The sequence below is a fragment of the Nesoenas mayeri genome (assembly GCF_963082525.1).
Source record: "Nesoenas mayeri genome assembly, chromosome: 17".
NCBI lineage: Eukaryota > Metazoa > Chordata > Aves > Columbiformes > Columbidae > Nesoenas > Nesoenas mayeri.
In genome coordinates, this window is record NC_137565.1 from 793,801 (window position 1) to 821,349 (window position 27,549).

Below are 27,549 nucleotides of genomic sequence, written 5' to 3' on the forward strand. Positions count from 1 at the left end.
AGGGCAAACGCTGTTGGTGCAGTTCTTGTGAAAGCGCTTCTAGTTGTCGTGGTGTGTAACTTCACAATGGGAAAACTGTTGCCTGTGATTATCAGTTGCCACCTTTTTGTTTTCCAGATTTGATGCAGAGGAAAAGCGATCTTCCCTCTGGCGTGTTAGTGGCTGCTCTGCCGCTTTGTGCCGTTGTCTGTGCGCCGGTTCGCAGGATGTTTTGCGAACCCAGGGAGGTGGTGGCGGGAGCTGCGTGCGGGTTCGGGCAGCGTCCGCACCGGTGCGGTGGGTGCGCAGGTACCGCATCTCCTGCGAACAAATGGGTCAGAGCCCTTTTCCAGAAACAGAAACCTCTGTGGGTTCCACAGTTTGTGTGGCATTAACTTGCACCATTCATAGTGAAAAGGGTTTTAAAGCAGTCCTTAAAATAATTACATATAATGATCCCTTTCTCTATCCTCATGCTTTTAAAAATAATGTATTTGTCCTTGTTAGTTCAGGCACAATGCAGAACTGAGGCTTCTTTCAAACAATCCTGCTCTCAGCTGGTTACATCGTTCACCCCAGGCTGTGTGTGAGCGGCAGTTTAAAGGCTTGGATTCCCCTCCTGATACGCTTTAAATCTGAGGCCTTTACGGCACAGTTTGTGTTGTTGGAGCCCGGTCCCCGTGCAGGGCGGTGGGACAGCGGCGGGGCGGCCGCGCTCCGTCCCGGCCCAGGGCTCGCTCTGCGGGAGGAGGAGAAGGAAACGCTGCAGTGTGGGAAGAGCAGGGCAGTGTGTGACCCGCGGGTGCCTGTTGTTGTCTGTAACGGGTTTAATTTTTCCCTCTGCGGCGTGCGCTCTTCCATGGGAGACACCCCGTGTTATCGGCTCCCCCCCAGCTGCAGACAGGCGGTAGCTGGTAAGCCTTGATTTCTTTCCTTAATTATAGAGTCTCAGTGCAAAACTTCAAGATCATCTTTAAAATACTGCTGCACCCTCTATTTGCAATGCTATTTCCTCACATTGCTTGCTTTTTTTCCTTCCTGGAGAGGTGGAAAGCAAGCTTTCACAGTTTTCCTTTGGATTTTAAACAATATTATGTTGTTCCTGCTGTAGTTTTAAGTGTTTCCATTCCCTCTCACTGGAGACCTGGTCCCCCCCTCCTGCAGTCTCCAAATACGCGGCGGTTTGAGAGTGCTGCTCATACTTCTCGCTTCACTGTTTATGATGCTGGGCAGTGGTGCATTCAGATTATCACAGCATGAGTAAAATAATACCCACTTCTTCACTTACATCCTATTACTGCACCTCAGAGAGCCCCGTCACTTAGATTAGTCAGGGGAAAGTCAATGACATATGGGCTTTTGATTTGAAATACAAATTGTTGTGTAGAGATTTAAAAGATACCCTAATTTGTTTTGAAATGGCCCATAATGTGCTGGTACTTTTTTGGTAGTTTTATTTAGACTGATTTTTCCATCTGGCTTCTGTTCCCCAAGCTGCCAAGCGATCGCGGTTTACTGTGGACACGAGTCAACGCCGGGCAGCCTGGGGACGCAGCCGCGAGCTGCGGGGACACAGACTGACCTCCCGACCAAGGGGCGGCGCGAGCCCCGCAGCTCCCGCAGCTCCCCCGGCTTGCGCGGTTTTGCACACGAACGTGCGCATCTCTGAACATCTCATGATTAACTGCTGTTCTTAAAGATCTTTATCTTGTTTAAGACCACCTGGAGCCTTTATCTGAGGAGTGAGGACTATCAGATCTATTGCTTTGCTGCTTTTCAACAAGGACAAATCTGGAGCACAAGCATTACCGGGATGCTGGGACCTGTTTGATTCCCCCACCCGCAGACGCTGAGATGTTTTCAGCTGCCGGTGTTAGTGTGTTCTCAGCTCTCCTCCCTCCACCCCAGCTGCACCCAGTGCTTAGAAAGGTTTTTTGGTTCTTTCCCAGCAGTTGAAGCAAACCCGCTGCATTCGAGCTTCCTCCTGCAGGCCGGATTTACTCACTGTGGTTACCCTGTGGTTGCTACATGTTGGTTACATTAAAGGCGCTGCTCCCTCAGCTAATGAAACAAATCCCTGAGATGCAGAAAAACATTCTATTATTCTCCTCTTTTCAAGAACGTTTCCTGTTCTCCTCTCTCCCCCAACTAATTTCAGTCTGGAGGGAGGGAGCTTCCAACAGCGTCAGGCCGGTTGTTAAGGTGCGCCCACCCTGTTTGGATTTCGGCAGCTGTGATAAGCAGGAGCGTGGAGGTGATCTTCCTGTTTGAAGGAGGATAGGGATTTATCTATCAAGTGTGAGACAGGTGTGTGGGGTTTTTTTGTTTGTTTTTCAGTCTACATTAGGTTATTCTGTGTTTTCAGATCTTTTGGCAGGGGCATTTTCAGCCATTGCAAGGATTTTCTACCTCTGCAGGTTAGTCCTGGCTTATGCTAAACTCAAGAAGATTACTTCCAGTTCTAATGGCAAAACTATGTAAGAGGTTTCTCATGAAGAAGCTGATCTAATCCATTTGAACCAGTAAGAGACTTCTGTGAGCTCTGAAGTGTGCTGGACTGCCTTACAAGTAACATGTCACTCTTACAGCAAGGCAACAATCATTTAAAGAGAGGGCAGTATCTAGAGGCCTGTGTGTCTGTGACCCGAGAGACGCTCTCCTAGTGGCTGCTAGAAATTGCTATGAGGAAATCTCAGACCCATGAGATAGTCCAGGCTTTGCCAGCCTGAAACCCGAGTTTGGCTTTTGGAGGTCTATGAAACTTTCAGGAGAACCGTGGCCACTTTTTGGTTTCAGCCGAGTGCTGCAGTGGTGCCACAGATTCATTGAAATGCTGAATACGTGGAAATGAGCTCCTCTCTTTCCATGTGAATGTTAATTTAGTACACTTTGTTTAGCTGCGATGGCAACACAGTTTTTGGAAACGTTCTGTGTGCATTAGTCATCAATATCTGAGTGATGTTTCTATTGTGCTCATCTGCCAATGGTCCTAAAAAGCATCAGCAATTCATCTGTTCCAGCTGGGACAAGAAAGACTGACAAACTGCAGCCCTGCATTGAAAAGTGACTAAAAATGGAATCGCAGGGCATGTTTATTGTGTTTTCGTGACTGCAGCAGTTAGGGAGTGATTGTCAAGCACGCTGCAGCGTTGGGATCGCCGCTGTGGGCTGTCCTGTGTAATCCCACGGGATGATTCAGTCAGTCTGCTGAAGCCTGTGGGGAGGATCAGCCTCTGATGGTTGTACTGACGAGGGGAATGATCCCTATTCACATCTGGCTACCTGGCACGGGGCGAGTTTTACTGTGCCAGGGTGAGCATCCTCAGTGAAGCTGAGGAGTTAGTGTATGTAGCACCGAGCACTTACAGGTTCAGACTAAGGGGTCACGTCAGGAAGAAGGATGAGCTCAGAGTCCTGAGCTAGAACCTCATGAATCTGGGTTTGACTTCTGCCATGAGATCCTTGCTTGACCTTGTGCTCAAGGTCATACCAGAGGTTTAGTTTCCGTCTCTCCATCTGCCTGTTTCCGTACATAACGGATGAGTGAGGAGGGGTCTTCAGTCAGTGGAACAAGATTGTCTCACAAAGCTCACTTTGGCTGAACAACACAAGTTGTTGTAGTGTCTGTATCGAAGAGGCTCTTCCAGAGGCTGGAACAGAGCTGCTAAATGGCAGTTCCTGCTCTGAACTGCCTCGGCTAAAGTTAGTCTTTACGAATCCCCCTTTTCCATCACACTTACACAGAACGCCCTGTTCACCAGGATCTTCTGTGCCATTGTCTTTGCCATCCGTATTCAAGACAGTCCCGCTGGAGGGAGGCAGCTCTGTTCCCACTGCAGCTGTGCCCGCCCGCTGCTGGTCCCGAGCACCCGCTTGTGGATGGGCTGATCTGTCTGTGATTTGTCAAGAGAAAAACAAGGAATAAGCAAACCCTGCAGAGCGATGGGGCCCTGCACCTCCTCCTGGACGGGTTTGCCCTTGCTGGCGGCTCCATCAGCTGCTTACCAGGCAGGGGACTGAGACTGGGAGGTTTGTAAGGTCAGTACCCTCTATTCAGAACAAGAGTAGAAGGCCTGACCTTTCTCAAATGGAGAACTTGTCTGTGCTCCCATTGGGAGTTTCCCGAGGTGACTGCATAAATGTCACTTGTCCACCAGGGAACCACAGAGCTTCCCTTTCTCCTTCATGAGTCAGCACTGAGAGCTTCTAGTAAGGCTGTGTGTTTTCCTGAAGTCGAAAACAGAGAAATGAACAGAAATGTCTCTCTCACATGTGTCTGTTTGTGAAAGCCGTAGTTCTTGAAGACATCAGTTTCCTTAGCAATGCAAAAAAGAAAAAAGTCCTGTATAGTTACAATTAGCAGTGCAGCAATAACTCAGTGGCGTGCGTTCCTGGTGTTTATTGATTAGCGAACAAGCCCCCCGGGGTTTACATTGCTTCCGACACATTTGGTTCCAGCTGAATACCTGCAGTGTGCATTGATCTAAGCGTGTGATTTCTCCTAAATATCAGCCATCGTGTCCTGTCGCATCGCAGCTGTATGTGGGCTGTTGTAGCTGTGCAAAACCAAGTGGCTGAAAATGAAAAAATCACCATGTGAAAAATGAAAGGGCACCTGTTGCAGTCTCTGTTGACATCCACGAGCCCTCCCTGTCACACTGAGGCTACACCTGCACTATTCACTTGGCTTCAATAGAGCGACTTCTGATTTATATTTGCATGTGTGAGAAGAAACTCAAGTCCCTCAGGGGCTCCGGCAGCTCAGTGCTTCAAAGAATCAGGTCCCTGCTGCAGCAGAGGACCAGATACCAAAGTTCAAAGCGCATGGATGCTTATTCTTTTATAGCTTTTGTTTTCTTTGTGAGCATGAACTACAGATCATTGCACAGGCATTTCCAGTATAGGTGTGGCTGCAGTAATTACTGCCTATTCTTTTGAAGGAACCTGCACTTACAAAACAGAGCAGGATCTGAAAGCAGATGAACGTGCAGTCTAAAAAGGAGCTGGTGTGACCAGCTGAGGTTTGAAGGTTGGGAGCAGCGGGATGAGTTGCTCGGCAAGACGTGGGCTGTGCTGGGTGGGTTACGGGAAGGTGCAGCTGCCGGCCCAGAGCGCCCATCCCTGGCCCAGCGCGCTGGATTCACACTGATGCCGAAGGGACAGGGCGGGTGGTGAGGCCAGAGGCGAAGCCGGGATGGATGCAGAAGGAAGGCAGGCTCTGGGGAGAGCAGTGCTAGTGCTGTGGTAGCAATGATCTGGATTTGTTTCAGCTCATCAGCCTCTAATCTCTTTTAAAGTTGATATAAAAGTATGAAATAGCATGTGGCAAGAAGGATGGGGAGGTACAGACAAGCTTTCAAACCAGCGCTGAGATGCAGGCTGATTCTGCATTTCTGTTCATAGCTGTGTAGCAGAAAAAGCACAGGCTGCATGTGGAAGAGCAAGAAGAGGCTGATAAGCGAGCAGGGAGCATTAACATATCAGTAATGGGAAATTTCTTCTTCCAGCTGCGTGTTGCGTTGTTCCTAAGAAGCGAAGCTGTCCTCACACGCTGCTGCCGGGGCCTGGCTGGCCGGGGGCCGTGCTGGGAGGGCTCTGGCTGCGCCGCTCCGCACACGAGCGGGGACGGTCCCGTCACGGCACCTGCTCCGGTACCTGCGCTCCCCTTGCTGTCACCCAGCAGGGTGAGGTCCTGCTCTCTCCAGTTCTCTCCCAGCTCCACTCTTCTGTAACTTGAAAAGCGTCTGTCTCCCTTTGCTCTTGGGGACATGGTCTCAAAACCACTGTCTGCTGCAAAGACCTGAACAAGTGTGTCTTTCTAAAATGCAGCTTTTCTTTACCTTGTGCTAATGTTTATAGTGAAGAAGGCTGCAGCAGGACTGCAGATGGGGTCCTGAGGATGTTTCTCTTGTGAAAAGTCAGGGCTGAGACTTTTTGGTGGCAGGAGGCTTGGACGCAGAAAGCAAGGAGGATTCCACCCCGAGCTCGCTCAGCCCTGCTTACCCAGAGCGATTGCAGCTGTTACTTTGGATTGTGGAATAAGAAGCAGTCTCCAAGGTTCATTAGGCCCTCGCCTATTAAGGGCTTTAAAAAAGAGGGTCAGGACCTTGAAACAGATCTGCGGGCTGGGAGTGAGCGGGGTATGTGCGCTATCTGTGCTGCGAGGGGAGCGGTTTTGGTTCAGCTCCAAGTGGATCAGTGCCTGTGGTACAAAAGCACCTGGAATTAATTGAAAACACTGATGGCCGCTTTCAGCAGGGAGGCAGAAACAGGCAGGGAGACTGGGAACACGCTGCCCTTCTCCCCCGGTTACACTGGTGGAGGCACGTGTGGGAGGTTTGTGCTGACACTTCCCACACTCTGTGTGTTTTGTGAACTTGCATTCCCAGGGCTGTCAAGACAAAGTCTTTCATTGCGATTACAGACGTGGTTTATTTTCCTGTAATAATTGCATGCGTTTATTTTCACTCACCATACCATCCCGGCAAGAAGGCACTGCTTGGAATGGAGGCAGCTTCTTACATTCAAGTGCTGCTCTTCTGATCTCAGCACAACCGTCTCTCTTTCCATGGGCCACGTGCATGGCAGAGTAATTGTGTGGGATACAGGACCCTTCTCTGCAAACCCATGGAGTTGAAGCCCACCAGGAAACTGTCTCAGGCTTGGCCAGGATTTCAAGGTCAATTCTAGATGTCATTAGAAAGATTTATTGGTTTGTCTGAACAGTGTCCTTTGTTTCCTTTCTATACTTTGGCTTATGAATACAGAAGAATGTCTAGTGGAAGGAATGCTTGTTCACAGCTGACGACTTCTGCTGGTCCCTTAAGGAAAGCTCCATGCTCTTTGCTGATGAGGCCATCGATGTTTTAGCATATGGAACGAAGTTAGGATGCTCTGGGTATTTATAAATGTAATCAAAGAGAATTATCCAGATGTCCTGTACTTCATTTGAGAAGTACAACTAAGTACACATAATCAATACATTCCAGCATTGATTTTTGTTGGCCTCGGAGTCACGGAGGAGATGAGGGGCTTCCAGCGCCAGTGGGACTCACGACTGGGACCCAGTCTGGACTGCAGCTGAGTCTGAGGAGGGTGAGGGGGAGGAAAGGACACTTGAGTCAATGTATAAGAGGAACTGATTGCAGCTTGCGTTAACAAAGTGAATGTAAGAATGAAGACTGACCTGTGCCGAGATGCAACCCCTGTGGTGTTGTGTGCCGTAGTGCGAGGGAGCGATGTGGCAAAACGGGATTTATTGTGCAAGCGGCAGAAGGAGGAAGCTTCTTGGTTCCAGTTCTGTCAGACTGTTGATGGGCCTGGGCAGTGCATTCTGCCCTGGATTTTCAGTTCTTTGCTCTACTTTGTCCTCCCAGCATCTCCCCTGGCCTTTGGCAGCCCATGCTCTACGAGAGCTCAGATTGATCTTGTCCCCGTGGAGCTGGGCCTTTCCTCTGCGCCCTCTGCCCTGGGCGCTCCCTGCAGAGCCCCCGGCGTTGCTGAGTGTTCTGAGCAGGACAGAGCTCCCTCGCCCCCCGGCGCAGCCAGTTCTCCCAGTGCCAGTGCTCCTGTTTCAATCAGTGCAGGTTTTCCCATGTGCAGCATGATGACGTCTGGATGAAATCCGGGACTGCTGCTCATACATATACAGATATGGCTGCTGGACCAGTAATTCTTCTGTCTCCTTTTCGGCTTACAAGACACAGCTCTAAATTGAGTCTCAGAAAAACAAGGTTCCAGGTCCAAGCAGCAGAGTGATGATTTAGAACAGTTTGTTCTCCTGCTCCTGTTGTTTTGCCCAGGTGTGGTAGCTCTCCCCTCACCGCAGGAGGAGGTGGGGTGGGGGCTGTGTTCTTCAAGGGGAAATTCCAGTTTGGGGTAATGCAAATGAAAACACCATGTGTGTCCTTTTTCATTCAAATTGCATACAAAAAATTGGTGATACGAGACATGAGTAAAGGCAGAACAGAGCCCAGAGTCTTTAATCTTTAAAATCTATTTTACATGATTAAAAGGATCCTGCCTGGAGAAAAGCAAGACTGGCTATTTATATCTCCATTCTTCTCCCCCTGCCCCCCCTTTTTTCCCAGAAAATACTGCACAGTCTTTCACATCTGAAAGACCACGGCTGGCTGCCATTAATTTTAATGCTAAATCCTCATCAGCATTTCAAAACATTATGAAAATGTCTAAGAAACTGTCTTCTAGTAGCTTGGAAATATCGCAGGCAGCAACCTAAATAATGCTGTAAGTGCCCCGGTAAGTACAGGAGCACATGCTGGAAAGGAAAAGAGAAGAAGAAAAGGCTTTAGCCCACGAAGCAAACATCAGTTCTGCAAAGCAGCCTGGCTGGATTGCGGGGTTTCACGGGTGCTGAGAGGCTGAGTTGTTGACTGAGCTGCACCTCACTCCAGGAAACGTGCTTCTCTTTTTCGCAGAATGCATCAAATATTGAGTGCTGGTGTTTGCTGTGCAGTCTGCTCCGCGGAGGAGTGCACAGATAACCTTATGGGTAGGGCTCTGATTAGGCCGACAAATGTAACTAAATGAATGAAACACGGCTGGGACCCCAATATTAGCAAGTTCTCTACGGATAGGCTTCATTGATAGAGTTATGTACATGCCAAACTTCACCTGGGCATCAGGACACGCTATTGCTGTCTCATGCTCATTTTATTTATAGTGCTCCAGCAGGCTCGGGGATCTATATAAGGATTCCAAAAGCTCCTGCTATTTCTGCTTTCATTGATGATGCTCTTGCTGAAGCTCTGCCCTGCAATGGTCCTTCTCCTGTGCTGGTAGATGGGATGTTGCCAGTTGAGGATCATTATCATTATCATTAGCTTTGTGATAGTGGTTTTTTTTTTTCCCTTTTAGGGAATGTTTTTAAATATTGCCAAGTCCTTCTACTTCTGTAAGAATCAAAGTGAACTTTTTCCCTTCTCTTTTTGAGATCTGCAAAGCTACAGCCCCAGCCCCACTTTAATAATAATTAAAAAGAGAAAAAAGACATGTAATTTTTCAAGGGGGAAAATAAACCTTGTTCTTTTTTCCAGTTCATTTAGGAACTGTGGCAAGAACTCTCTGGAAGCAAATAGAGTCAGTCTCAGCCTTGGGAAATTCTAGGATTTGGGGGGAATGTAGAGTCAAAAATGAAGGCAGAAATGGGAAACTTTGATCAGGCTCTGTGCTGGTTTTTGGCTCTTTGATTAAACATCAGGTTTAAGTATCATCAACAGTGTGAGTCCTGCAGAACGCAAGAGAATGCACTTCAGGTTAGAAAGCTTGTACTTTATTCAGGTGCTAAAAAAAGCCCCTAGCCTATCCAGAAATGACGGACCGCGCGGGCTGGGTGCAGGCTCAGGCGCACGCTGCCCTTGCCATTGCCGGCTCCTCGCAGCCAACGTACCTTGTTGAGAATAACCTTGGAAAAACACTTGTCTCTTCCTGCACAGCTCTCCATGGTGGCATCATTAATGTTGATGGCTGTAATTGACCACAAAGAGCAGACCTTTAGTCCCTACCTGATCTTTCCGAGTGTTTATACACTGCCAGCCTGACCACACAGCAGACTAATGAGCATTACACTTGACAAATATCGCCATGCCGAAACAGGAGGCAGTGCTGCTGCGGAGACAAGCCGCCAGCCCGGGGCACGTCGTGCTCAGATAGGAAAGTTAAGAATTAATATTAATTCTCTTCCACTTGCTAGGGGCCTGATCTAGATCCCTAATGTCAGTTAAGTCTTTCCTCTGTGAGCTTTGCATCTCTCCTACAAAGCAGCCCTTTAAAATACAATACAATCAAATAATATCATACTAAATTTGACAGTAATTATGGTGCAAACTGCTTTTTAACTACAATCAGGACTGTTCCAGTAGCTGGATGAGGTACCAATTTGAGGTAAAAAAGCCCAGGTCCTAATTCCTTCTAGATTTCTATATCTGGAGTCTTGATACGTGTTAAATAGCACTCCAAATTCTATGTGCTAGAGCAAAATGTGGTGAGCAGTGTAGGAGAAAGGAGAACCTGTGATTTTTATGTGCATTCAGCCTGTCATGTAGAACTGCATGGCTGCTGCAGATCAGCTCCGGGGAAGCCCCGCTCTGCCCACACCAGCCCTGCTCGCCAGCCTTTGTGATCCTTTGCGTCAGGACCGGACAATTCTGTGCTCAGAATTCTGTGCTCAACAGGGAGGAAAAAAAGAAACTGCAGTTTATAATTTAAAAGAGCAAGGACGGTTTCTTTGCGGAGCTGGGCAGCAGGTGCAGGGAATGCTTTCCACCGGCATCGCTGCCTTCCCGTGGGAAGGACGCGCTGGGTGCGCCCATCGCAGCCCCCGTCATCGCGAGACGTGGCCGGGCCCCCCAACCGCGCTCGGAGGTGCTCGGTGTGCAGTGATTGAGCTGTGTGCTCCTGGGCCTGTCCTGATCCGTGACGTTTGCTGTCAGTGCGATCCCAGTGGGATCCGCTGCCCACATGTCCCTGTTTGCTGCCTCTGCAGAAAGGGCCGAAGCTGCCAGCGCAGTTTTTAATCTCAGTATTGCCTGCTTGCTTTCACCTGTGTACTATTAAACTGCTAATATATCAGGGGGGAAAAAACTCATCCAGGAGAGTGTATTAGGAATACCTAAATGAGGTAGCTGTGTTATCCTCAGCAAAATATTATTGTTATTAAATGTTCCCACCAGATACTTGGACAGCTTGCATTACAACTGCTAAGCTAACATTTCATTATAGGAAGATATATATTCATAATGGATTGCAATTTACCAAAATACACAGAGGGCCCCGGATTTGTCAGTGTGCATTTGCTCTGCAAGAAATACATCTCACTAAAAACCAGATGTCAAAATTAACAGTAGAGCTTGTGCAAAGTAGGGAAGAAAGCTGACATTTCAGCGCTGGCAGTCCAGCTGTGTTAGCGGCATCAGGGAGCCTTTGTGTTATTAAGTACCATGTTTAGCAGTAGAACTGTGTTAGGAGTTTATTTAAATTACAAGTGGTGGGAAATGTCTGTGCTGTGTTGGTGGCAACAGTTGTAGTCAAATGAGATCCCCCTTCTGCCCCAGTGTTTTCTCTTTCTCTATTCACTTGCCCTATTCCTGTAGAGCTAAATTTGAAGTGTTTCTAAGAATCCCTTTGGTTCTAAGGCAGTTGCTGGTGGTCATGGTCAGCATCTCGCTTTGGAGAGGGCTGAGGGAGGTGGGCTTTTGAAAGCTCTTGGAGGTGTCTGAGTAACTGATCTGAAATGTAAATTATTGATTCATACCCTCCTGTTTTCTAATATGCTTTATCTTCCTGGTAATTTAACTTGGTTTTCAGGGTATTTTTCTCTGTAGCTTTCTAGAACCTGTATTACCTGTGTATTCTGTCTCACTTCTTTCTCCTGTTCTTAGATGTTAGACAGCAAGTCAGGGCACTGATTAGCTTGACCAATTTGTTGGCAGAGCTTTCTGTCAGGGAAAAAAGGTTGCACACTTCTAAAAGTCAAGATAATTAACAGTTGGAACAACACAAGCACTGGTGGATTCTCCAGTACTAGCAATAGGAATGTCAGGAGGTAAATTTTCCTAAGAGTTGTCTCTGGATTTGCACCAGCAATAATTTTTGGAAGCCCTATGGCCAGTATTACATGGAAGATGGATGATCTTGGTGGTGAGTTCCCAAATGAGGTGCCTGGGCACTGTGTTTAGCTCTGCTCCTGAATGCAGGAAAGGGTGGAAGAGTTTGGTCACAGCTTGAGCAGTGTGTACTATGGACCTGGAGATCTGTAGCTCAGGTCGCATCAGACTAAGGGCAACAAATTACTTGCAAAGTGGTAGTTAGTCTTGGCTCCTGGGGTCTCTAATCACTGAGTGAAATGTGAATTGGAATCTTGCAGAGCCTCTGAATGTACTTGCTAGAGCAGATGCTGTGGGGCCAGTGGGGCAGTACGAGGTGTTCTGTGGGGCCAGTGGGGCAGTACGAGGTGTTCTGTGGGGCCAGTGGGGCAGTACGAGGTGTTCTGTGGGGCAGTACGAGGTGTTCTGTGGGGCCGGTGGGGCAGTACGAGGTGTTCTGTGGGGCTGGTGGGGCAGTACGAGGTGTTCTGTGGGGCCAGTGGGGCAGTACGAGGTGTTCTGTGGGACTGGCCGGGAGACAGAGGGGAGGAACATCCAGAGGAAACCAGCTTCCCGAAGCCAGCACAGAGATGCTCGGCCCTCCTCAGTAAATATCTTGAGCGTGATGTTGAGCGTCTATTACAGCGTTCTGCGGCACGGGGCCCCAGCAGAGGAAGACGTCCTTAGGCAAATCAGTGTATAAATACCTCTGCTGCGAGTGTAACTAAGGCCACGGCGCTGTGACACAGCGCAGCCAGCGATAAATAGGTTCCCGAATTAGAGAGAATCTCTGCTGTGTTTCAGATGTGACTGAGCTACATGTACAAAATATCCTTTCAAACAGCAGCTGTGTCTACGTTATGTTCCTCTGGGAGACAAGCAATTATGAGAATGTTATAATGATTTCTTTTTTTTTTTAAAAAAGGGTCTAAACAGCATTTGCTTTGTAGTGCAGGAGATATTGAAACACTGGTACCTTGGATTGATTAAAAAGAGCTGTACTGATAATGCAATTTGGTAGCCTGTGATTTGCACGGAGTGGCGCAATGAATCACCGTGAAGGCTGGAGCGGAGGTTTCTGATGGGACCTTCTGCTGCGTTGGTGGCTCTGGGCTGGCGTGTTCGTTGCACAAAGACCTCTGCACTTGTGTGGAACTTCTCATTGCTGGGGAATTAATGCTAGTGTGGGTTTAGTTCGTTAATGCTGAACATGGGAGTACCTTGCTGTGCTGAAGGGCCTCTTAGGGGACCGTGTTTCTAAGGGGCAATCGACATTCCTCTGCACACTCATCTCTGCTGCCCTTCTATGAAATCTGCATTTCTCCTGACTGTGTTTCAAACATAGCAATGAAGTATATTTTTCAGCCTTTCCCAAATGTAAAACAGATTTCTTGCACTTGGACAGCTAGCTGCTCGAAAATGATCTCCAACTAACAGGTAATACCAGTGAGTCCTCGGATCACAGGATAATTTGTATCTTCTCCTTGAATCAGCAGGTGATTTGTTTATCCAAGCGCTATTGGAGTCTGTTCCCTTGCAACATGTCACTCTAGTGCTGTTTCATCAGTAAGGTTCACTGAGAGATGCTTACGGTTTGTGTTTGTGGATGTGATGGGCAGGGTCAGGATGCATGTTGCTGTTGGAGCCGTTACCAAGCTGAGCTGGACTCTTAACTCTGTTCTTTTAATTCCTTTTTGCACTGCATGGAAAACAATCAACCCAAACAAACAAAACAGCAAAGAAACAAACAACAGCAAAAGCCAAAGAAAGGGAGGGCTCGGTGCGCTGGGCCGCCGAGCTCCCGCCCAGCACCGGCCAGTCCGCTCTGCTGCGGGGGCGCTGGGGGCCGGAGCCCCGACACTGCGCTCCCTCCGCACGGGGGTCTCCGCCGCTGGAATCCTCGTCTTCGCAAGTCCTGACAGCCCCCTCGTGTTAAGTTTTGTAAACACTAATTTGTGACATCTCCTGTGGCTTAAATCAAAGCACTCAAGTAAAAGTAATAATACCACTGTTAAAGAGAACGTTACAGAAGAAAATGCCTGTCACCTGACACTAAATGGATATGACACGGAGCGTGTTTCGGGAGACGTTTCTAATGAGGAGGCGCTGGGGGAAGTAACGCTGCTTTTGCAGCCTGGAGCTGTTGGCTCCGTGGCCTGCTCGGCAGAAAACAAAAAGGAAGAATATTGCTTATTTCAAGTCTGGTTTGCGTTTTGCTCAGGTGCACATAAAAGGAGGAGAATGGCCCGGCTCCTCTAAGCCTTCATTTGAGCTGCAGCTGTGGGATGTGCGGATGCATCTGATCACAGAGACCAGAGCCCCGTTTGCGCTGGGTGCTGTACAGCTGGAGATGCAGGAGTGTCTTCCTGTCCCCTAAAATCTGCGGTTTAGTAACCAGGGCAGACTATTACCTGCAATTATGCCTAGAATACACAGCTCTTTCCTATTTGTCTCCTTTTTTTTTTTTTTAACCAGCCTTTTTGTCTTCCTTTCATATTCACGCTGGTTTAATTGAACGCATCGTTCCCCCTTTTCCTTTGTAACACTCTGAACTCTGTTGTTTTACTGCATGAACTTTTCATGTCTGGCAATACTGGGAACACAATAGAAGCCCTTGAAACCAAAACTGCAGTGTCACACTTGTTAATTTTCAAATAAACTTTTGTGAGCATTCATAGTATAAGGATGGTACAGACTTTGAAGCAGATAGCTGAGCTGGTGGTACCATCTGCTGTGTTTGAGCGTGTATGTGGTACGTACCCTGGGGAGGCCGTTTCTGCTTTTACTTCCCCCAGGCTGCCCAGCGTGTTCAACAAGGACCCGGCTCCCTGTTCCTGCTCTGCCCGGTGTTGGGAGAAGCGCCTGTGTTGAGGAGCCGGCGGGCAGGTGCCCGGCGCCGCTCCAGCCACGTGGCCCAGCTGAGGTGGCGCGAAGCTCGTGGGGACGGGCGGGCACGGCTGAGCCGGCGGCTCCTCTGGCCGGCGCGGCCGCACCGAGTCCTGCGGGACAGGGCTGGAGCTGGCAGAGCTGCTCGCGGATCCAGGGGTTGGGATCCGCTTTGGAGCGGGGGCACAGCAGACAGCGGTGCCGTGCGCTGGCCAGCCCTGGGGCTCACTGATCCCGTGCGGGAAGGCTGTGAACCTGGGCAGGTGCTGTACTGCCAAGAATGCTTCTAGTGTTTTTAAATTGTTTTAAAAATTTATTTTAACTAAAAAATGCACTCCTTTTAAAAAAAGTCTCTGTTCCTTACATAATATGGGGAAACCCCCATCTAGTAATATCTAGTAATATCTAGGGATAGTATGTCTGAATGCTTCTACCATGGAAATATTTAGTACCGGCTCTGGCATATTTATGTTGGCTCCCTGATTAGACAATGTGCCAAGCTGTCCTTTGTGCCTTAATTATCGCAACTTCAGGCCAGCATTGCCTGCTTACGGCGTAATCCCACGGCCCAGAGTGAACCCTGAAAATGCTTAATTAAATGACATTCCACAACAGATTAAGGAGTCAGAAGCCCAAGATAAAGAAAAAGGGAGACTGGCCATAGGAGTGGCAGGTGCTCTTCCTTTTCAGGACAATGCTTCTGGCACGGACCGTTTCATTTTGAGCATATTAAAAAACCCAACATTAATTGCTAACAGTTTAGGGCCTGTGCTTGGCTTGTTGCATTCTAGGTGCAAAGTGACTCAGAGACATCTTGGGCTGCTGTACGAATGAGCTCTGTGGACACTCACTGATTTACTTCAACTGGGGATCTGCTCTGTGCTTGGTGTAGTTTGACCATCTCTGTAATTGTGTGTTAATTACGGCCTCGTTACGGAGCCTGCTCGCGTGCTGCGGGCCGCGCAGCGCGGCTGTCACGGGGGGCTGCGGGTGGACACCCCGCAGCAGCTTGTGCACCGACGGTCAGACTGCGCACGTTGTTTTGGGCATCCGGACAAGGCCCTTTGGCAAAGTTTCTGGATGCCTTTGATACTTCGTAGTTCTGAAATCCAGGGTGAGCGTCAGCGTCAGGCACCAAAAATCAGTCAAGTTTTTTTATTATTATTTTTAAAACCAAGAAAACATAAACCTTTTCTCTACGTAAAAACTCACGTGCAGTTGTTTGGAACAGACGCAATCGAATGGTGCTCGGGAGTCCCCCCGGGAGCCAGAGCCTCTGTCTGACCGCAGAAGATCAGCATACAAGTACAAACGCTGTAGATAACGTTACGTTCACAGATTAGGGCTCAAATCTTCAGCAAATCTGTTCAGAGCAAGGAAACGACAGCAAGTGGGGCGTGTGCAGCACACTGAGCACGTCTCGTTCAGTAAAGGCAGTTATTGCTATTGTGGCGTTTTATCATACTACTCTTGAATTATTTGCTCCAACACCTCTCTTGGCTGAACAAACTGACCTGGTGCGATTTCTTCTTTGCAGAAAGAAGTGTTTTGTGGTTGGGTGGTGTGACATTGCCAGGGATTTGCTTTGTACCTTTTGTGTCCTCCTCCAGTCTGTAACATGATTTCAGCAATTAACCCGTAGGACGGGAGTCGATTGCGTGTCTGTGCTCACCCAGGGGCAGTGACGGGGAAGCAGAGCGCGCAGGTTTGGGTGCGGGTGGCGGGTGACGGGCGGGGGCCCTGCTGGGGGTGTCACAGCAGGGACGGCTGGAGCTGGGCAGGGGGACGTGTCTGCCTTGTACCACTGGAGAGCCGAGCTTTAACTGCCTCTTATCTTAGAAACGAAAGCAGTTTAGTGGTCCCAACCTAATCCCCAGTGCGTATTTGCGAAATGTACCACCTGCTTTGACACAACTGGAAGCTTTGGGTGAGTAGAAGCAAGATTTATTTTTATTTTATAGCAGAAGCAAGGCGGATTACTCCTAAACCACATCAGCTAAGCTGTGCGAGGAAGTGTAGCGCATCATTTCCCTATCTCTGAAATGGAGAAGACTCTCTCGCTGAGCAGGGCTGTCCGGGTGGTGTTTCGGCACTGCACTGGCTCTCGCTGCAGCGCGGAGGCTGCGCACGCTGCGTGTGCTAGATCCCTCGATTCAGGGCTGATCCTGATGGGGTGCAGAGCAGCAAACTGGAGCGTGCACCAGCATCAAACCTGCCCCAAGCCTGATCTCTGCTGGGGTTCATCCACAGCACTGAAACACTCGTAGAGCCATCATCTGCCTGAATACTACATGACTTTACCCAGCAGAGCGCATTTACCAACAGTATCACTTACCATCTTCTGTTGCAGGTGTTGGTTTTGCAAGTGAGAAGTAAAAGAGTTAAAAGAAGTAAAATCTTAAAGCAAAAGTCTGTTTCTGGGTATTCCATGGAGCTATAACCCAGGGCAACACATGTGGCATAAGGATTTTTATTTACCTGCAGGTATTTTATGCTCGGAGCCAGAGAGTCTGCACTGATTTCTGTTCAGAGGTTTATATGTGATAAAAAGCATCAGCTTAGATTTGTTCTCTTTATTCTATGTTTACTATTATTCATCACTCTGAAAACTTACCTTGTTGAACTCTGAAGACGCAGTTCTTCAAGGATCAGGGCATCCTCAGTGTCTCCCGTGGCATCTCTAAGCCGTCCAGAGCGCGTATCTCTTGGGTGCTTTGCTCTTCGGCTGAGCAGATGAGCCCGGGTCAAAGCCTGGATGTCTCACCCGGTTCAGTCTTGGCGAGGCCCGTGTGCGTACAAACGGGGTCCCCGGGTGCAGCGGCTCTGTGCGAGCGGAGCCCCTGCCTGAGCACATTGCCCAGAGCCCGGCTGAGGGCTGCCTTTGTGCCTGGAGCAACAGAAAGGTCTTTAGATCCCGTCTTCAGCCTTGAAAGAGCTTCTTTGAAGTCTCTGGGCCTTCATGTGTCCTCCAGACTTTCATTTAATGTAGTATTTTGTTTTGCTATTTTTTTTTTAGAAGATTTCAGGTAAGATTTCAACAAGCTGGGGATGTATCACAGTATAAATACTTGCTGGAGTCTTAATCAATCCAAACTGTTCTCTTCAGAAGGAAAAAGAAAGGCTGTTAAAGCAGGCCAGACACTCAGAAGGCAGCAGATGTTTCTCTTTATTGTCAGCACAGCAATCTTTATTAAATACCAACGAAAGCCCTGTAAATCCGGGAAGGTGGCTGAGCCCATGCTGGGGACACCTTCCTCAGGCCAAACAGTCTTTTCCAAGTTGTTTGTTTTTCCTGCTGATCCTTCGATGATGTTTCTGTGACATAAAAGCAAAAGGGAAAATGAATATTTAACTGTGGAAACAACCGGATATTTTGAGCTTGAAAAGGGAATGTGGGAAGCAAGCAAGAGAGCTGAGACGATGCCTTTCACGCCCGTACTGTCTTCTCCTTGGTGCTGGCACTGACATGGGGCCGTTCCAGGGACCCCAGAGACGCCCCAGTTTCAGCACTGGGCTGGCACGACTGGGCACGACACAGTTAATGGCTGGGCATACCTTCTTCCCAGAAAATGTCTGACGGAAAGCAAACGCCACGTTATTATTGCCTGGGAAGTGCGGAGGGAGGTCTCTGTAGGACGGAGAGCGCTCTTTCAGGGTTGTCTGGAGAGCACTGGGCGTAATGAGTCTGGTAGTTTTCATTAGCATTACTAATGGCATCTTCCACTTTTAAGAAATAACAGCAAGGTTTCATGAATTAATAAAAGGAAGATTGTGATTGACTAAACAAAGGGTGTGCCAGCCTATGCAGCTGCTCTGTTTTAACTAGGTAATGTCCATAGATACGACGTTAATTTAATTCTCAGTTGAAATACTCCAGAGGAAATGTCAGATCAATAACGTAGAAAAGGGCAAAGATTTGCTAAGCCTGGCTGGCTTGCGGATGTTAACTACTGTGAGATAGATACGGATAAATGCTGAACATTCAGGTGAGTAATCACAACTGTCTTGGGTGTCTGAAAAAATGTTCTGCATAAACACTGTACGAACCAAATGTGTTTCAGGCAAGGAGCGGGTATTAAGGTAACCGGCTGCTGTTTCACACACGACTCTGCAGTTAACATCCGTGGCTTTGCTTTTTTTCTGGTAGAGGATGAAAAGCCGCTTTGCAGACATTGTCCCATCCTCCCTAGTGTGGTGCTGAGGGTCCCCATGCCCACCCCTAATCTGGGGTTCAGCACCAATACATCTTCAAGCCTGCCCGTGTGTGTATCAGCACAGGCTCTTAGTGGTTTTAAGCTTGGTTTGTGTCTGGATTTTGTCTGTTTTGCCAGCAGACCGTTCTCCTACTGGCTTCAAACTGTAACCTGCAGGGGATGCTTCAAAGAGGAGAGATCTTACACCTGTGCTCCGGAGTCAGCCCGAGCTCTGTCTGCGCTGGGTTTGCAGCTCAGCTTTGCAGGCTGCTCTGTGTCCCCGAGCCCTTGTACCTGGTGGCACTCCAACAACGTCACCAGAGCTGGACAGCTTACGAGTTCACCCTCGAGTGTCCAGACCTGGCCCACATTCTGACTTGAGCTCATTCTGGCCTGGAGATGAATCATGTGGTGTGTGCAGATGGCCAAAAAATCCCTGTGGGATGGGTAGGTCCCATGGCACCTGGTAGAAAAGGTGCTTCAAAAGCAAATCCCACCTTTCCTTGTCAAGAAGTGCTTCTGTTCCCAGCTGCTGTGATCAGGGCTAGAGTCTTTCCTTCCAGGGGAGACAAGAACCGACAACTTTCTTGGCCTTTGGGCCTGAATCTCAGCTATCTGACAGTTGCACAGTGATTTCTCCCTGCAGTCTTTGCTAAACGACTCAGAAACCTTGAGGATTTCTTTATTTAAACACCACTATCTCTTCAGTACTGAGAGCGAGGGCTCTCCCAGAGCCGCTGCGTGTGGAGTCCATGGGAACACGGCGATGCCAGAATTGCCAAAACAAACAACAGGTGCCTGAGTTATTTTGCAAGTTGGAGCTCCTCAAATATCAGACCTTGGCAGAGGAGATGCTTCCTTACAACACTGATCTTCTAACCCCAAAGGCCCCTGGAAGCCTGGGTGGTGTATTTACGGTAAAGAATGCTGAGATGGAGAATATTTTGAAATCACCTTTGATGAAAAAGTCTTTAAACTGCCTTCCCAGCTCCTTCTTCATCTGCTTATTTTCTGCTTTCAAAAAGAGTGTGGATCAATATCAGGTTTAAGTACAACTGGAGAAGCACGTGGTGACTCGGAGAACCCATAACAGCCTTTTTCCGAAGGGCTTGGCTCACCTGCTCTGAGCACTGAGCACGGGTGTAGCTACACCAAGGTGGCTGTACCTACAAACCCGTGGTACAGAAACACGGTGAGATTGGGAAAAAGCTTACGCCAATGCAATTAGCCTCTGTCCTGGAGCTGCACATGTTACACCGATGTCCCAGCAGAGTTTGTCGCTGTGGTGCCTGATAGTAGGTGCGCTACCGTGGAGTGAGACTGTACGGAGCAGTCCCTCGAGTGGCACTTCTTCACTTCCCCAAGGGATGAAGTACCAGCTGCTGGCTTTTTTGGGAGCTGGTAAAGCCGTTAGGTGATTTCCCGCTGCTCCAAAGGATGAGCTTGTGGTGCAGGAACCACACACCCAAGATTTGCCACAGCACAGTGCTGGTTTCCTAGCAAGGGGTGGATGGACAGGATCTGTCCTCTGTGTGACATGCAGCCCCTGCCCGGGTAGGACGGTGTGGGACGCATGTGCTGCCACGTGCCACGGGGCTCTCTGGGCTGTGGGGCTTTGGGAGGAGCCGGGGCAGCCCCGAACCTCCATCCCAGTGTCAGCCGGGCTCTCACTGCGCTGCTCCCAGCTGGGCTTTAAAAGGAGGAAAGAAAAGAGCTGACCGAGCTGGAACTGGTTTAAGGTGGAACTGAAACAATAGCTTGTGGCTGTCTGAATCAGTTCCCTTGTTCCATGAATTTGACTCAGAGATGAGTATTTCAGAGCCACAGAGAGAAAAGGCTTATTTCAATTTTGGTTCTAATAGTGGGCAGAGGTCACGGCGGCTGGGAGGAGAAGGGAAATGAAAGGCATGGGCTTGGCTGTTTTCTCTGAATCAGCTTCACCTGTTCCTGGTTAGGATTTCAGCAGAATAATAACTGATATTGAGCAAAGCCAAGAAATGAAATTAACACATGCAAAATTACATTACAGCCGTGTCAGGAGTGCTGCTGCCCAGGACTCCCGGTGCAGAGTAACGAGGGCAGCAAGGAAGAGCTGCTGGCTCGGAGCGGAGCCCCTCGCTGTGCCTCGCGCAGACCGTCCCACGCCGCCAGGAGACCGCGGCTATCTATAGCCTGTTCTCTGTTCATCCACCCAGGAGTGAAAGCCTGCACTTCGAAGTGCTGTCCCTAGGGACTGCCCCCAACGTTTCTGACAACAGTTTGTCTTGCAAACACGTTAACCTGGGGACAGCGGCCAGGGAAACCCAGAGCTTGCTGCCCTTGTCAGGGTTCCCAGAGTGCCAGCTGGAACTACAGCACATCCCTCCAGAGCTGTGCAGAAAAGGCACAAAACATGGGCTGACGTATGAAACAAGGATGCATTTTTTATACATTAATAATGACACTCTCTCGGCGGGCGCTGCGGACATTTGTGTTTCACCAGGGCACCGTCCAAGCTAATGCTGTGTGCCGTTGGCCACCGTGTGCTATCAGTCACTGTGTGCCATCGGTCCCCCGTCTTTCCTGAGCACTCCCATGTAGACGCACCTCGCCCTGGAGACACAGACACCCGCCTGGAGGTGTCATGGGTCCTCTGTGCAACACCTTTCGTGCTTTCTCTGCAGAAAACCAGCTTTTGGGGGGTCTTTTCCTTGCAAGGCTGATGTGCTGGATGGGATTTGCTCTGCTGGGCTGGACACACGGTGGCCACAGGGGCCTGGTGGGGCTGGGGAGGTGCTGGTTGGGGGGAGCCCTGGCCAGGACCCCCCGCCTGCTCCTCCATTCGCAGCTCCACGGGACCAGCAGCATGTCCTGGAACCGGCCGCTGGGAGCTGCTCGAAATGTGCCAACACACCGACTCTGACACCTGCGGCTCTGGCGTAGCAAAGCAGGTTTCACAGAGCAGGGAGATTAATAGGAGTATTCCCGTGATGTGGTTAACGACATCATTTACTTGGGAGGCTCTTGGGACGGCGCTGACACTTGCTGCAGCAGCTCAAGTGTTTAATGTGTTCTCCAAGATGCTCTCTAAACACAGATAGTGCTGAGTGACACAAATGTCTTTGCAGAACATTTTAGGGTTAGCACGCTCCAGAGCAGCGCAATCAGATGATGGTGAGGGTTCAGAACAGTTCTCTGAGAGCATCATGATTTTGTGAGGGCTTGTAATTACTGAATACATCGCAAATCTCCCTCCCTGTGTTTTTCATACCTTTTTTCTCAAAGTATTACTCATGTAATTTTCCTCTGAAAGTTGTTATGAGTGACTCACCTTTAGCTTGAGCGAGCAAACATGACCAAGTGTTTATTCTGTTCACAGCTGGGCAATTTTAAGCCCAGATCCTGACCTTAAGAAAGTCCCTGAGCAAGGCTGGTGGATAAGACAGCACATCACTGGTCCCTGGAGCGCCGTGACTCAGAGGCACATTTCTTATTAAAACATGTCTACTTGTAACTCGAACGAGTCACATCTTGCTGACCGGTGTCCAGGCGAATCACCCGCGCTGCCGCAGCAGCGTGCGCTGCGCTGAGCTCCCCAGCCCGCCGGCCCCGCCGCGTTCCGCCCCGCGCGGGAGGAGGACGAGCGGGGAAGTGCTCGTGCTCTTCCACGGGCCATTAGCCCCAGTCACGGCGGGTCCGTGTGCTGCTCCGGAGGGGCAAATGAAAACGAGCATCCTTGAGGCAGGGGGAGGACGAGGAGCAGGGGCTCAGCTTCTCACCATGGCTGCTGCTGGGGGGCAGCTCTGGCTTTGCCAGCCCACCCCAGGCCAGTTTTGGTATGATTTTCTTGTTGGATCACTCACTTTTCATATACATCTTTTTCTTTTTCTCATTGGCACCTGAGATCAGCAAATTTACTTTGCAGTGACAGCTGAGGGAAGGCAGAGCATGTGTCCCTGCCCTGCCTGTAAAAGCCTCTTTGTCGCCTGCTGTCAACCTGAGCACTTCTGCAGTCTCTTTGAATGCTTTTGTCTTGAGTTTTGTTTTCAGCTTGGGTCTCGCCACCAATCTCACATGGTTTCCTGGCTGGCAGAACAATCTCTAAGCTTAGCAAACAGAAGGTTTAGAGCGTGTCAAATGAGCAGGTGAGGGAAACCGCACACCCTGCGAGAGGGGAGCGCCTGAGAGGCAGCAGATGTGATGGAGTACGGATCGCGGAGCTGCAGAGGCTGGGCTGGGGAAGGGAGGAGAACCCCAGGAGCCAGGGCAGGACTGCAAAAAACCCAACAAAAACATGCAGCGCAGAGTCTGGTGTCACAAACCTCCTTCCGGACAATTTGCAGAGAGGAAGAGGCTTTGGCAGAGGACCAAGAGCTCTGGCTCCTTGTGTTGGTGTTGATCTGTTGAGCAGGGACATTAAAGGGAGAGCAGCAAGGGCTGGGAATCGCAGCCCCTGCACCAGGCATCGCCCGGGCCGGGCAGCAGAGCCAGGAGACACAAACTGTGCTGGAGCCCATGAGCGGCCCTGCAAGGAGGTTCAGTCTTAGCCTGGGGCCTGGGGCTCCAACAGCTTCCGAGCCCTGCATGTTAGGTTTAATTATTAGCTAATTGGCTGGGTTGTATCTCATTTGTAACAAACGAGGAGAAGGATGGGAGGCTGTGGTAGGTGGAAGAGAAGCTGGTAATCTCCTCTTTAAGGTGGCAGAAGTCGTCACCAGCCTGGTCTGTAAATGGGTGGCTTTTCTGTGCTGCTATGTGGGGATGTCTTATCCAGGCGTGAGTCCCCGAGGAGTGGAGGGTGTTGGCTGAAGCTGGCGCAGATGGGCTCTCCTGCTTGTGGACAAGACTTCAGAGATCGCCTGAGTTGTGTTTCATGGGCTCCCAGCAAGAGAGAAGGTAACGCGCACTACATTTTAGGTGGCTTTACAGCCTGGGAAATTGCCTTTTGAGAGGGTCAGAGGGGGAATAAAGCGGAGTAACTGTATTTCTGTGAGCCTTAAACTCTCTGACAAAGCTGCTGTAAAAAGGCTGAAAATTGCTGCTGGGAAAATATAAGTAGCCTTAATCTTGCATTGCCTTCTTTTATAATGCATAATTTAAAAACATGTTACTATTATCTTTGCATGATATAGGAAGCAGCTATGTAATACTGTCTTTGAAGGTTGTATTAGAGCTCCCTATCTTTGCTCGAGTAGCTACAAGGTCAAATCCCAGCTGATATCCCAGAGGAGTTGTAGAACAGCTGAGTGGTTGTTAAGCTGAGCCTCTGACTTGGGGTGTCGCTCTCCTTGCTGTGCTGGAGCTGTGCCTGATGGCAGATAAGCAAGTTAATTTGTCTGTGCTTCAGTCCTTGCTTGTGAAATTAGAATAACAGCAGTTTGTTATCTTCAGGTCCCATGGAGATCAACCCAGTCAAAGTTATGGGGGAGTGGAGACAGGATCCATATCAGAGCACAGGAAAAGCTGGGGGGGAGGTTAATCAGTAAGATTGATGTTAGGGTTGAAATGAAACAATTTTGGGTTCAGATTTTGTAATACTTCTGGAAAAACTGATCTGGTGGTTTAGGTGCTGCTTCTTGTTGAGCAGAAGTGTTTTAGTGCGGATGCTATGGTGTGATTAGCCTCTGTATTCCAGTTGAACTGGCTTTGCCACCAGGTCCCGGCGCCATTTCACCGTGGTGGTGCCGTTCCCGGGCTCGTTCTCTCTCTGCTGCCGTCCATCCATAGCTGAGACAGGATTGTTAATACGCTTTTACCTCCCAGGATGCCTGAGGTTAATTGAGATTTGTGAGGTTCTTGGACGCTGCTGCAATGAGCACGGTAGGAATCAGAGGCAGCAGAAACGTTGGTATTTGTGGGAAGTTTTTTGTTTTAAACAAGTCTGGAAACCATCAGAGAATTTATCTTCAAAAACAAAAAGGAGAATTCCTCTCTCTTTTTATAACTAGAAAATTAAAAAGTAACTGTTGTGGAAAAAAAATAAGTTCCCTTTTTAGCAAAAACCTCTGCTTTTTCTCTTATCTGATGGCAAAACAGATCAAACCAAACGCTTTCTGATAAGAGTCATGTATTTGCCAACTGTTTAAACAAACGCTTGCAAGCTCTGCCTTCAGTATTTACCTTCGGAGGTGTCTGAGGACAGTGCCTGCGCCCGCAGGCTGCGCAGCCCGGGGCAGGGGCGCGGGTGGGAGCGCAAAATCCCCCATGACGGCTCTAAACGGGTTTTCTGGAAATAGTGCAAAATGAGGTCTATTCGGCCGGAGGAAACACAACTGGTTTCCAAGAGGCCGGTGGAGGACGGGATACGTTTAAAATGCCAATAGGTGCTTCATGAGGCTTTGCAGGAGCGTTGGTGCCCAGCGGGTCGGCGGCTCTGCGAAGGGCCAGCGCCACGTCCCTGCAGGTTTCCGTGCGGTGACGCAGTCAGGAGAGCGCCGAGCTCTGCGGTGCGGATCGGTGTCTGGGGGCTGCCCAGTCACCCTCATCTCATCTCCATTTCCTCTTCAGTAGCACAAAATGAATCCCTCAGAAGTTAACTAAATAAACAAATATGGAGCTATTTACTTTCTATTGTCATAGAAATGCTGTGGGCTCGGGCGGGATGTTGCGCTCGCTGTTCACATCTGCAGCCCTGCTGTGCGCGGGGCGGGAAGACTCCCTTGTATTTGCTGCAGCCTCGGCGGTAAATCAGATGGGGAGGACCCCTCCCCGACCCACCCCTCTCCAAACACCGTCCCCGCTCTCCCTGGTCCCGCGGGAGCAGCGCGGCACCACGCGCACCGCAAACACCGGTGGAAGGAAAACACACACTTTCCTCCCTGGGAGAGAGGAAAAAAAAGGCATTGGCAAATGTCATTTTCCCCTCCAAGCTAAAATAACACAGCAGCGCAGGCTAAGGATGCAGCTGTGGTTTAGAGGGGTTTTATTTTCATGTTTTAGTGCACCACCGGGAGCTGGGACAGCGTGTCAGCGATACGCTGCCTTTGGTAGAGAGCAGCTTGTTTGTCTCCACCTTTTTTAATGTTTTTCTTCTTTATTTTCTTGAAGCATTTTAGTCATTCTGTTGAGCGTGTAGCTCATTTGGATAAAAGCCTCTGCTGTGACATCCACAGCCCGGATCCACAGAGTTGTTTGTTTCAAAGCGATAGTCTGGGAGGATTTATTGAACTGGCATCTTCTTCCCCCCTCTTCCATGTAAATTAATGAAATGGATGTTCTGTGGCACTTGTTAAAAACCAATAAATCCTGTCTTGCATTTATTGCTTCGAAGGTAAGGAAAAGAGAAGACACAATTCAGCCTTGAGGCGGGCGGGCTGGCCCGAGCTGCCTGTGGTGGTGCTGGTGTGGAACCGGAGCTCGGGGCTGGCAAAGAGCACGGTGCCCGAGAGGGCTCCGCTGCACGGAACAGACACGGACAGTGGGACCCAGGCTGCTGGATCCTCGTGTGACAGCAGTTTAAAGGCAGATGGAGCATTCATGGGCTTTGAGGATGCCCAGCAGGTTGAGGAGTGAGCGCGGGGCAGAGTGCTGGTGGTGGGCAAGGGCCTCATGGCCACAGACACCACCTCTGCTGCTGCTGTGGCCTCTTCTGCACCGTCATCCTGAATCACAGCAAAATCACAGCAGAAAAGGGTAAATTGGGTATTCCTCCCTGCTTCCACCTCAACCTGACAGCGTCTCTTCTCTCAGTCTTTGACTGAGAGGCAAGTGCTGTTTCACAGGCTGTGTAAGAGATGCTTGGCGAGTGTTTGTGATATTAGACCTTCAGAGCAGCCCCTGAGCGAGCCTGAGCCCCTGGGAAAGCCTTTGCTGTAAGGACACTGCAGGAAGGTTGAAATGTATTTAATTTCTATCAGAAGCAGAGAGCAGAAAGGATCACAAGGATGTGGTCAATAGGCACTTCAGTGCTGCTTCTGAAACCACAAACCCCAGTCTCTTTTTTTTTTTTTTTTGTATATAGTTTATTGTAGTTTATTTTGCTGGCATAATGCAAAACCAGCTTGGCTATGGACATTTTCTGAGAATCAGACTGAACTAAGGGCTCGCTGTAGATACAACGAAGGCTGGCGGGGTTCCGACGCGGGGCCTGGCGGGGCCATTCTGCAGCACTGCAGGTTTCTCCCGTTCCAGCTGCTCTGGGGAAGCAGCAGAGGCGTGTGCAGGGTGCGCCAGGCTCCCCGGACGCGCCCCGAGCGGGAGCTGCGGGTGGCAGGGGCCTTGCCTCACGCGTTACATTAGGTAGTGACTGGCATCTTCTTCCCCCCTCTTTCACGTAAATTAATGAAACGGATGTTCTGTGGCACTTGTTAAAAAACAATAAATCCTGTCTGGCATTTATTGCTTTGAAGGTAAGGAAAAGAGAAGACACAATTCAGTCTTGAGGATGGCTGGCTGGCCCTGCATGCAGCGTATTTTTTGAATGGGTTTTAAGTCTTCCTGTTGCAAAGTGAGCTTGGCTGGTACTTTTGTGCTCAAATGGAGAAGACCGGACTGAATGTCACCCTCACACCGCCGCCAGTGCTGTTGGCGTTAGCATTTGGCAGTGCGGATGCTCTTCAGAGTGGCAGAAGCTTCTGCGCACGTGGGATTTGGGTTGATGAGGGTGTGGGGTTTTTTTCTTTGCACTTGGTGATTTGGAAAGTAGTTGCTCACCAGAGGAAGCCTCTTAATCTGTATTTCCCTGCATCAGAGCACCTACCAGATGGGATTCTTTTTCCTTATTTGCATCAGACAAGGCCTTAAATGGCCATGCAAGCTGCATACTGGCTTTCCCTGCCAATAGACCCCCGACGGTAATCGCAGCCATGTGGTCAGTGTCCTTAATCTGAAATTTGTCGTCACATGCAGAGCTCACAAAGTCTTGGCTCAGTCTTTCAGCTGGAGTATTAAACCTGATGACAGATGTCAGC